We start from the raw sequence: 12,824 nt of genomic DNA on the forward strand, positions 1-12,824 counted from the left end.
GTTGGGAGGGCTCTCATTTAAATTCAACATGCCTCTGCGGCCGCGCAGCAGACGCGCGAAGCGGGCGCGCCGCCGGCTCGCCAAAGGCAAGCCTGTCTGCGCCCGTCCGCGGCCGACCGGGGCTAGGGGCCAGAACCCCTGTTGGATTTGATCTGAGATGCCACTGCAGCCCTCGGATGCTTTGCGCTCTTTGTCCACGTATGGATGATAAATGTAAGCACAGTTTAAACACTGAGGGTAAGAGTTAGCAATGTAGTCACTGCTCGTTTAGGGCGGATGAACGAGTAGAGGTTAGGGAGGGAGGCCCCTCACTCAGGCTATCTCTAATGAACTGTAGATATTTGAGGAAGCACAGAATTGAGATATGTGACCAACTGTCTGAAGGTCAAACAGACGTCCTATTTCTTACCGAGACATGGCTGGATACTGAGTCGGCAACTGAAATTTTAGAGGCACTCCCTAGTGGGTATGGGATTATGAAACTGGATAGACTGTCTGGTAGAGGAGGGATCATTGCAATCATTTACAAACATTATATTCAGTGCTATCTTGTGCCTGCTGACATAGTTGACAGTGAGGCAGGCCTCTTCACTATCAGAACTGCCACTAATTATGTCATTAAAGGCCCATTGATCTATAGACCCCCGGGATCCCATTTGAGGTACACACCCAGCCTTATTGACTACCTTATCCAACCTGCCCTACGGTATGAAAAGTTATTGGTGCTGGGTGACATAAACCTGCATTTTGATGATGCACTCAACTCTGGGGCTCAGGAGCTGCGCCAGGAATTAGAAATGCTACAATTATTCCTAAAGTCTGAACTCCCCACTCATAAGTTGGGTCATTTACTCGACCCTATGTTTGCCAACTGGGTTGGTGGTCAAATCATTTCCCGATCACGTTTAGGATAAAGTTGCCCTTGCCTAAAATACAGGAGAAAGCGAAGTCCGGTATAAAAAGAAGGAAGTGGGCTGGCTTCTCTCAGGAGGCTTTTAATCTGGCCCTTTTAAGGGATGGACCACCTTCTGGCCGGGATGTAAATGTGGCTTGTAAAGCCCTTGAGAGACGCATTAATGTTGCTCTTGATTGCACCACACCTTGGTCAAAACAAATGTCCACTAACAGACGCAAATCAGCTCTCTGGTTTGGTGAAGACCTACGAACCGCTAAATCTGCTTGTAAACACCTCGAAAGGCGATGGAGGAAAGATCTCTCAGTCCACTTGGAAGTGGAATATAAAATCAGCCTCAAGAACTACCATTCGCTTATTAAAAAGGCGAAGACAGCGTATTTTAATGAAAGGATCCAAACAGCTGAGAACTCTACCAAAGAGCTGTTCAAGGTCTTTAAGGAAATATCCTCCTTGGCATCCATTGCAGCGCCTATTGTTGGTTCTGAGGAATTATGCAATCGAGTTGCTGAGTACTTTGCAGCAAAGGTCGAGAAGATTTACTCCTCCTTTCCTGACTCTTCTCGCGATGGCAAGGGAGTGGAGAGGGAATCTGTGGATGTTTCGGAAATACAGGGTCTTTATGAATTTATCGTGCCCCCCAGGACACTCTTAAAAAGATTGATACTAGCATTAAATCGGGCTCACCAAGGGACCCGGCTACCCCTAGGGTGCTTAGAGGAAATATTGACACACTCAAGCCTTTTAGAAGATATCTTTTAGAACTGTTTTTTACCTCAGGAGTGGTCCCATAAACATGGAAGAAGGCAGTGCTGCTTCCTTTACAAAAGAAACCTCACATCAGCACTGACCAGCTTGACAACTTGCGCCCCATTTCCCTGCTTCCGTATTTTGCTAAGAATGCGGAGAAGATTGTTAATATTCAACTTACAGCACATATCTGAAACAACAACCTTTTCCATCCCTCCCAGTCTGGCTTCCGGGCTTCTCATTCCACTGAATCTGCCCAGTTGTACTCTACCGAGACCATCCGGAAGTATGTGGACGAAGGACAGACAGCGGCCTTAATTCTTTTAGACTTAAGTGCCGCTTTCGACTCTGTTGCCCACCATTCCATGCTCCAGGACCTAGAGAGTGGGGGTGTAGCAGGTGGAGCACTAAAGTGGATCGAATACTTTTTATCTGAGCGTAGCTTTCAAGTCATGCAGGGTACCTATTACTCTAGGAACATCAAGCTGACTCAGGGGGTGCCGCAGGGCTCTATCTTGAGCCCGACATTGTTCAATCTTTATGTCGCCCCCCTGGCTAAAATCTCGGATACATTTGGGATCAATGCCCTGTCCTATGCTGATGACACCCAGATGGTGGTCCCGGACCCAAGCCCGGGCTGGAGCTGCCTTCAACTTTGTTTCCTGGCTTCAAGAACTGACTGTGTGGATGGCAAATAACTGCCTAAAGTTGAATGGCAGCAAGACCGCGGTGTTGGTGATAGGGAAGGCAAAATGAGAACAACAAGGACCCCCTGGGTAGTGGCTACAGCAGACTCCTAGGGCAGGGTAGACAAAGTGTATGCAAAAAAATCCTAGGCAATCTAAACCAGTAGATAAACAAGTAACTAGACCCAAATGCAAAAAGGAACAATCAGAGAAAATATAAGTAATTGTATAAAACAAACATGTTTTTAATACACATAATAAAAATCATATAGAGAACTGAGAGCGATCAGACTATATGACCAATCAATCAAAAAGATATACATACATTTAATACATTTTCATAACATATTTTGTAATTTTAAAAACAAAAAAGACACCAAAAGTTACTAAAAGGGTGTCCAGCACAGGGGTGACAAAAAAGGGGATAGGGAAGGCTCCATCAGTATGGTCATCGGCATGGTGGCCCCAGTCCTTGGGCCCTACTCCTACACCTTGCGAGCAAGCGAAGAACCTTGGGGTTTGGGTGGACAATAAGTTGTCTTTTGATTACCATACCAGGCGGGTGGCAGGCGCCTGTTTTGGCATCTTGAGGGGATTACGGAAAACCCTTGACGCCCTCCCCACTGCATCTAGAAAAATCTTGGTACACGCTTTGGTGACCTCTCGCCTGGATTATGGCAATCTCCTGTATCTGGGTGCAACTGCCAAATGCTTGCAGCGTTTACAGTGCATCCAGAATGCAGCAGCAAGACTGGTTCTCATGCTCCCCTAGAGAGCCCCAGCCACAAGTGTGTTGGCCTCTCTACATTGGTTTCCCATTAGGGAGAGAGTAAAGTTTAAGGCCATGTGTGTTAGTCACCGGATTTTACAAAGAAAGGGGCCCTTGTGTCTGCATGATTTTCTAACTCCCTATGTACCGACTAGACTGCTAAGGTCCAGCGGGAAAGGTAAGGTGCATGTTCCCAAAATTAAGAGAGCCAGGATGGGTGGCCGTTCGTTTCGATACCTGGCGGCCCAGCTGTGGAACACGCTCCCTCAGGCTCTCTGGCTGGAGTGCTCTGAATCTGTCTTTCGGAAAGGTCTGAAGACTCATCTGTTTCCTGCTGCTTAATTTGTTCTGTGTTAAGCTCCGGTTGTTGCTGGTTCTTTTAGCTGCTACCTTAGCGCAGGGACACACTGGCCTCAGTGTAACCAGGCACTTTACAAATTTAACTATTATTATTATTATTATTACCACTGTAGTCTTCTGGTATTCTACCTTTACTAAGAGGTCATTACTTTGTATTACCATTACTACGCATATTTTTGGGGTTCAGGATGCGTTTAGGTTTTGGGGTGTTGGGGTAATTTTAGGTGTCAGGGTGGGTTAGGGTTTTGGGGTGTAGGGGGTAATTTTAGGGTTCAGGTGCGTTTAGGTTTTGGGGTGCTGGGGTAATTTTAGGTGTCAGGGTGGGTTAGAGTTTTGGGGTGTAGGGGGTATTTTTAAGGTTCAGGGTGCGTGCCAGGGCATAGGTTACTATTACGATTAATTTTTTGTTTTAAAGTACCAAAAATCTCTTGTAGCGGTATGCGTAATAATTTACTGTGAAGTAAAAGCATTTTTAATGTATTTGTATGTATTTCCGAAGTAAAAACAGGCGCACTAAAATCATGCGTAATAAAGGCATTTGCGAAATAAAAACTTCAAATTAAATACCTGCGGAGTAACGGTATGCTAAGTAACATCATATATTCTATTCTTCTTTTTAAATATTTTAATTGGGCTAGCTGTGCTTTATATCGTTTGATTGGCGGTCATACTGTAAATATATTTATATTTTGAGATATTATTAAAGTGTTGTGTACTCACAGCTCTGGCTGTCCATTCACAATTACCCCACTGGTGATCAGGCCATTTTGGAAGCAGTTAACTTGTTAGACAATGCTTGTGTTAGGCCTAGAGTAAGCACAGACACTACTGGTTTCAGTCCTTGACAAACTATGTGTGACTTTGAACTTGGAGCATTCGGCCAGCCTTATCTTGTTAGACCTTGCTGCTGCCTTTGATACAGCGGCTCATTTAATACTGGTTCACCATTTGGAGATAGTAGGGGTGCAGGGGTTCAGCTGCTTCCTATGCGGTCCCCACTATCTCTCTGGTTTTCTGCATCTGCTCCAGGGATCCTCCCGATTGCAATTTTGTTTAATATCTATATGAAACGTTTATTGGACAATATTAGATCTTTTGACCTGGAATTAATTTATTTTATGCTGATGATACTAAGATTATTTTGACGTCCAACAAAACCATACTGAGCTCCAATCGGATCACCTTCTTGCCAACATACGAGTGAATGAATAAACATTTGCTGAAGCTGAATATTCGCAAAACTTAAGGAAATGACTCCTCTAAACTCCACAGAATATGCAGTGTGGAAGCTGTGGGCATCTTTCTTGACACTTGAGTGTCAAATCCTGCTTGACAGGTCTGCACGGTTTACATATAACCCTTAGGGTACACTTGAAATGGGAGAAAACAAGACGCCAGGACAATTCTTGTGGATCTACAGTCTAGTTGCTGAAGGACTCATCTTTTTTCCTGCCAGGCGTATTTCTCTGGGTTTGTTGTGGGTACAGTGACTGGCTTAAACTGGATTTTAGTGTTACATGTGGTAGGAAACTAGGATTCCCTTAGTACATTCTCCACACGCTCAATCCCTCGGAGCTCAAGTTTAGTGTGGGCAAAGACGTTTGCTTTCTTTAAAATGATCAAGGTGTGTAGAGTTGGCCCCTGAAACTTTAACCTCATTGGTTAGGGTGTGCCCAGGAGTCATTCCCACCTACCAGCTAGTGCCAGACATAAATGTGGCAACCCCAGGCACACACTTTAGAAGACTTTCTGGACCTTTAGAGTATCTGTGAATTGAGAGAAACCCTGAAGGACTGGACCAACTCCCCTTTGTACCCAGGGCAAAGAAGGGGATTTCAAGTGTCCGTTGGCTGACCCTCCCGCGGTCCAGGGAGACAACAAGTTGAAAGAGGCCCAATCCTAGAGGTATCCTGCTGACCTGTAGCAAGCGGACCTGGACTGGTCCCAGCTGTTGGGCTCTGCCTGACACCCTGTGAGTCTCCTAAGTGCCTTCCCTAAGGTTGTGATGGGCTTTAGAAGTGTACTCCTGCTGTGGAGTGGGACTTAAAGGACTAAGTCAGAAGGTAAAATCTTTGACCAGGACGAACCTGGTTGGGGTACCCGACTCATGCTCCATCACAGTCAGTCTCACAATGCGCCTGGGTCACAGTCTACTTCGACCATTGACTGTCATCAGTACTTTTACTTTTTTGGAGATCTTTCTACTTAAACATTTAAAAATTCATATCGGTTTCTCCTTTTTGGATTTTTGTTATTTTGTTTATTACATTTTACACAGTTTTTCTAATTCGGTTTAAGATTTTTATTGTTTAGCATTTTTACTTTATTAGTGCCTGAATACTTTACACATTGCCTCTAAGTTACACCTGTCTGCTCTGTGCCACAGCTACCAGGGCACTGAGCTCCGGTTAATCTAGTGACTTTAAGGGCTCACACTGCCAAGGGTTGTGATAATTCCTTGAGGTGGGAAGTCACCAACCTCAAGTAATCCAATTTTTTACTGTTACTATTACACAATATAGCGATGCTCACTTTATTAACGTCAGGAAATTTAAAGCCTGATTTGGACCAGCTGAAATTCAGACTCATGACTTGCAGATCTCTGCAAGTTTCAGCAACAAGCGTTCAACTCATGTGGCCATCCTGTCAGCTTTAAGAGCTAAGGAGACCCCGAAGGCAGAAATCACCTGCCTACTGAGGAGTCCACACCTGTGATTCTTTCACCGTGGTGGCCAGGCACTAACGTGAATTTGGGGTATCTACTGGGACAAGTCTGTGAAACATATATCCTCAAGACATAAGTGTAATTGTACAGAGCATTCTCAAAGGCTGGCATTGTCAGTAAGACCCACGTCTCAACAGTAGTGTACGAGGTTGTACAGAGCATTGTCAAAGGCGGGCATTGTCAGTAAGACCCACGTCTCAACAGTAGTGTACAAGGTAGTACAGAGCATTGTCAAAGGCGGGCATTGTCAGTAAGACCCACGTCTCAACAGTGGTGTACGAGGTTGTACAGAGCATTGTCAAAGGCGGGCATTGTCAGTAAGACCCACGTCTCAACAGTGGTGTACGAGGTTGTACAGAGCATTGTCAAAGGCGGGCATTGTCAGTAAGACCCACGTCTCAACAGTAGTGTATGAGGTAGTACAGAGCTTTGTCAAAGGCGGGCATTGTCAGTAAGACCCACATCTCAACAGTGGTGTATGAGGTTGTACAGAGCATTCTCAAAGGCTGGCATTGTCAGTAAGACCCACGTCTCAACAGTGGTGTATGAGGTTGTACAGAGCATTGTCAAAGGCGCGCATTGTCAGTAAGACCCACGTCTCAACAGTAGTGTACGAGGTTGTACAGAGCATTGTCAAAGGCGGGCATGGTCAGTAAGACCCACGTCTCAACAGTGGTGTATGAGGTTGTACAGAGCATTGTCAAAGGCGGGCATTGTCAGTAAGACCCACGTCTCAACAGTAGTGTACGAGGTTGTACAGAGCATTGTCAAAGGCGGGCATGGTCGGTAAGACCCACATCTCAACAGTGGTGTATGAGGTTGTACAGAGCATTGTCAAAGGCGGGCATTGTCAGTAAGACCCACGTCTCAACAGTAGTGTACGAGGTTGTACAGAGCATTGTCAAAGGCGGGCATGGTCAGTAAGACCCACATCTCAACAGTGGTGTACGAGGTTGTACAGAGCATTGTCAAAGGCGGGCATTGTCAGTAAGACCCACGTCTCAACAGTAGTGTACGAGGTTGTACAGAGCATTGTCAAAGGCGGGCATGGTCAGTAAGACCCACATCTCAACAGTGGTGTATGAGGTTGTACAGAGCATTGTCAAAGGCGGGCATTGTCAGTAAGACCCACGTCTCAACAGTAGTGTACGAGGTTGTACAGAGCATTGTCAAAGGCGGGCATGGTCAGTAAGACCCACATCTCAACAGTAGTGTACGAGGTTGTACAGAGCATTGTCAAAGGCGGGCATTGTCAGTAAGACCCACATCTCAACAGTGGTGTATGAGGTTGTACAGAGCATTGTCAAAGGCGGGCATTGTCAGTAAGACCCACATCTCAACAGTGGCGACTGAGATGAATATTCTTCATCCTTCAGCAGGTCTATGGTGGCTATTTGTGCAGCACACTCAAAAGGCTTGGAAACCTGGCACCCTTGAAACAAGGTGCCTCCATCTCATCTATTTTGTCCCTCATGTAGGATGGCATCGACCTTACCTCAAGATATCGTACCAAAGGCTCCCCACTTTCAGTAGGCGGGGGCGAAGGGGAATTCTTTCCCTCCTAATGCCGACTACTGGGGCACCTGTACTGTAATTAGCCTCAAAATAAGCTGGTGCATTCAGCCTAAAAAGCTTGCTTCCTCTTTACCTGCCTCGTGCATGCGGTTTGCTCTGCATTCAGAACACCTCAACCAATCAGAACACTGCTCTCTGACACTGCGCGTGCTCCCGCTGCAGAAGCACTGCAACTCGCACAACGCTGAAACAAACGTAACTTCCTGTACGGACGTGCAGAAAAGACACTAGATTGCTGTTACACATGGGATTTCCAACATCAAGACATTCTTATTAAAAGCTACACCTGAAGCCCCGTTTTTTGGCAATTACCATGCCTTGAGGCTACAAAAAGAAAATAAAGAGTGGTGCAGCAGCACCAGTCACCCAAGGGTCAAAGTTCACAAGAGTGCAGAAGGACTGATCACAAGGGTTGCAGAGGAACAGTCCACATTATTATGGGCACAGAGGGATAGCGGTGTGCAGTTGACAGGGTGTGGGGTAGACAGTCGCTCAGTAGGCATGCGTAGGGGGACTAGATAGCTCACCGTCACTGGGACACCACTTTTCCATGTCTGGACTTTGCTTCTACATATCAATGCTTTCAGATATATTGGTCCAATCGTCTCACTTAAAAAATGCACTAAGACTACAACTCCCAGGGTGCACTAATACGTTAAATCCAAAACTCAGAACTGTCAAAGTTGTGCCCCAATGGCATGGAGTCCTCTAGGCACGGGTCATTTTCACAGAGGTGAGGGAGGGGGCACAGTTTACAGGGGTTCAGTGTAAGCAGTCTCTCAGCAGGTACGGTTCACCTTCTCAAGCATGCGGAGAAGGCAAAGTTCACAGGGGTGCAGGCCAGGTAATCCAGGCCCCTTGGGCTGTTACCACATAACTGCTGATGCTGCAAGCAGCTCTATTTCTATGCCTCGTTGGCTTTCATGGTGCACAAAGCCAACACTTCAACATGGTTATTAAATCACTGGTTTCCAAACAAAGGATGGTAAACAAAGGGTGGTATGTAATGAACACATTTTCCCATGGACACAGAATGGGTAAAACCTTTTGATATATCTGGCCCTGTGTGACTTCAGGAAGGTGTTATCTTCCCACAAACAGGAAGAGGCTGAGGCAGCCGAGACAGGAGTTCAAACGCACTGGGCCGGGCCTGTCTGCCTCTGCACAGAGCCCTCTGTGACTAATGTGTTTTGTGTTGGAAGCTAACAAGCTGTTAACATGATAGGCCTATAATGATGTCATGCAGAAGAGATAAAGGCTGGCCCTGCACATGAGTCATAAAGGCCTTACTCAGCGGGTCACTTTGAAACTTCTGCAAACACCATTAAAAGACATTAAAAGGTGACTCGCTTAACATCACTCCCTAAATCAGGCCCGTTATTTCTAGCAGACACCGAATGTGACGTTTGTGAGACGTTTAAAGAGACAGTGCGTGTCTGCTCAAAGAGACAAGTGGCACCACCGGCTGCTGGAAAATGTTATTTAATTTGCTTGTCGACATTACTCCTGAGCTGGTCTCCTTTTCGCATTTTTTGCCAGCACTAGACCTACACGGGTCGGCCCATGGACGTCATTTAGGAGCCACCAGGGGTCACAGCTGTGACCCCCAGGCCTGTTCCTTGCGACCCCTGGCACTGTCTTTGTGACCCCTGGCTTCAGAGGTGGCAAAATCAGTGCCAGGAACACGGGGCAGCTCGTCCATTTGAACATCAGTTGGGGCTTCACTCATTTTGTTTTCTTCGAATATCCACATGGGGCTAATTTCCCTGTGGTGCGGGGGGCCACACGCAGCGCTGCGGTGCTCGTGGCGAGCCCAGTTCTTATGCTGCACAGTGGAGCTGTGCTCATGACGAGCTGGACTCGTCACGACTCCGCCCACTCCTTTAGAACGCCTGCACAGGCGGGGAATTAGCCGCGGCGGTTATGACGAGCTCAACTCGTCATGAGCACTGCTCCACTGTGCCTCATGACGAGCTGAGCTGAGCTCGTCATAAGCATGGAAAGGGTTAAAACACTAATAGTTAATAAGGCTTCATTATTCACTTTTGGTGTATTAAAAATGGAGTACAATTAGGGGACTATGACTTATTTTGCAGCTGAGGTAATTAAAAAAAAATGCTTTTAAATGTATTTTGTGTGCATGCTTACGGGTGTGTTGTGAGAGAGTGTATGTAAGTGTGAAAGTGTGTATGTGTAAGCATTTATGTATGAGTAAACTTGAAGGTCAAAGGGCGTGTCATGTCACTTCCGCTACCCCTGGCCTTTTGGGTGAATTGACGTTCATGGGACGGCCTCCACCCAATTGTAAAGGAGGTGCCTGCATTGAGATAACATCTTAATATAGCAGTTTATACCTTATGTTTATAGTTTCAAAGCACGGTTAATAGGAAGTGTGAATCCAGCTACATTCAGGCGATGATATATTTTTGTATATAGCGCTTAAACTTTGTTGTTTAAGCACTATACATAAAAAGCATTACTGTTATCTCTTGTAGGTGGAAGGCCGAGTCTTTCTACAAAACCCTGGAGGGATTGAAGTAGGAAACTTTATTTTATGTTAGGCCTTTAGATTACAGCAATAGCAGGTAGGTCCTGTCAGGGCTCCACCCTCCCTCCAACTGTACCCACCCCCTGGCATTCACTCCACACCACACACCAACATTCTATAACATAATTCCACATCAGCAGTCCCGACACCGGCTCAGACATACAGGGAGTAGGGACACACAGGATACTACATTCTCCAACTTAATGGCACTCAATTAAAAGACTCAGTTGGTTACTACTCTCACTGCAGTCGTGTACACCCTGAACTCCAGAGGTTCATGTCAATATTGAAACTAACCTAGCCTTTCATATTTTCTAAGTTGATAACATGGCTACCAGGCAGTCTGAAAATAGTAACTACAGCCATCCATACCTGAGGGCAGGTACAACAAACCACTAAGTGGGAAAAAACATTCACGCTTCAGAAGAGAGGTGAAAACAAGCTTCCTACATCATCCCATAACCTTGAAATAGAACCAGAAATAATGATCGCTCCATGAAACACCATCTACAATCCACAGACGTGTAACAGCCCAACCAGCACACAACTTTCTATGTCCAGGTAAATTATGAACAGCTACCCTTTGCCCAGCCTGGAAATAATTCCACTTCCTGGCACTCACAAGCAGTAACACTAGAACACTCAGCAGCCGGGCAGGCGACTGTAGTTCAAGCAGGCTGCATATTAACTCCCTTATACTGCTGAACCCTATTACACTCACAAAATATGTAATTGTTACAGGTCATGTCTCGCTCCCAGTACTGTACAAATCCACAGCAACAAACCACCCATCATCATTCGAACAGGCGTAAAATAACTGAAGAGATCTTCCACATACCGCTGGCCAAAGAGGGACTTTAATTGAGTCCACAACGCGAGTCCCAACTAGCTACATATTATAACCGCTTCTTGACATCTCACAACAACAAACTGATGAAGGATAATAGTATTAAAATCCATCCGAGCAGATCTCGCCACCATTTCTACCTCCATCTTAGGACCATAAACTTTAAAAAATATATATCCCAGTGGGGTAACCAGCTTAATGAACTATAATTATAAGAAATATCATGAGTACTTGCAGAGCTGTTCATATGTGCTAGCTTACAAAAAACATATACTACGAGCCCGACTCTTACACTTCTTGATCCATCGCACTGTTAAACATTGTGTCCCGTACCACAATAGCCGCACCTCAGTGGTCATCACACACAACATAGACATACTTGCCACACTGGATCAAAGCAAAGACAACACCCTTAAAACCACATACCCTACACGGTGCACTATGCTATCTATGTAGGAAGGTGCTCCAGCACACCACAGAAGGGTAGTAAGTGCTGTGTAAATCTTGTAATACAATACAATACTCATTGGTTTCATGCAGCAGAAATTTAACACACGTTGTCCCTCGTCACCAAATGAAGTATCCAATGTAGGTGAAAAGCGTTCTGCAGTTCCTTTGAAGAAAACATAAACCATATTTTACGAGTGCAAGGTAATGTGTGTGTTACATCCTCAAACCTCAGGCTTCATCTTCTGATACTTTGAACCCGCACTTCCCACATTCCACTCAGACTCCACCCACAAACACTCAGTACACACTCTGAAGGATAGTACCGTGGTTAGGAAAAAGTAGTATGCTGGAGGCGCATGGTTCCTTCAACTCCCCTATTCTTGCAATTCCTTTGCAAGGGCAGGACCATGCCACAGCAAGGCCTGAGCAGTCCAGACACAGGTTTCCTCTTCCCTCTAGGTGGACTGCCACTCCCTTCAGTGTTGGTCTGGAAGCAAGTGCCAAGTTAAGCCATAATTGCAGAAAGAGGCAACTTAAGAAATCCAGCCAGAGGTGACCGTGGCCTTTCTTGCCTATAGCCCAACCCAGACCAGATGTCAACAGAAAACAAACTCTCACCCTCCCAATCCCAATCCGTCCTAGTTATAGGTCGTAAACTGAAGGTGGGAATAGGTAACCACATCACCAATCAGTACACTATAGGATTTGACTGAAATCAACTTGGTATAGGAAAGAGGTGGTCACTATAGGTTCTCGTTCACCTCGTTCCTTACCGGAAGAACCCAGAGAGTCCGCCTCCCACCATTCAAGTCCGAGGCCTCTGAAATCATCTGCGGCGTACCACAAGGATCCTCTCTCAGTCCCACCCTCTTCAACGTATACATGAGCCCCCTCGCGGCCATCGCCCGCCAACACAACCTCAACATCATCTCTTACGCGGATGACACTCAACTGATCCTATCTCTCACCAAGGACCCCAGCACCGCTAAAACTAACCTACACGAAGGAATGAAAGAAGTCGCCGAATGGATGAAACAAAGCCGTCTGAAACTGAACTCAGACAAAACAGAAGTCCTCATCTTAGGTAAATCCCCCTCTGCATGGGAGGACTCCTGGTGGCCGGAAGCCCTCGGAAATGCACCCACCCCGACAGACCACGCACGGAACCTTGGCGTCATCCTGGATTCTTCACTCTCAATGA

The 12,824-nt window shown here is 46.0% G+C and overlaps 1 pseudogene; it reads left to right on the forward strand.

Moving 5' to 3' along the window:
• The first annotated feature begins 200 nt into the window (after window positions 1-200).
• Window positions 201-1,539, forward strand: LOC147729213 (uncharacterized; annotated as a pseudogene).
• Window positions 1,540-12,824: the final 11,285 nt, after the last annotated feature.

The sequence above is a fragment of the Lissotriton vulgaris genome, chromosome 2_2 (genome assembly GCF_964263255.1).
Source record: "Lissotriton vulgaris chromosome 2_2, aLisVul1.2, whole genome shotgun sequence".
In the NCBI taxonomy this organism is placed as follows: domain Eukaryota; kingdom Metazoa; phylum Chordata; class Amphibia; order Caudata; family Salamandridae; genus Lissotriton; species Lissotriton vulgaris.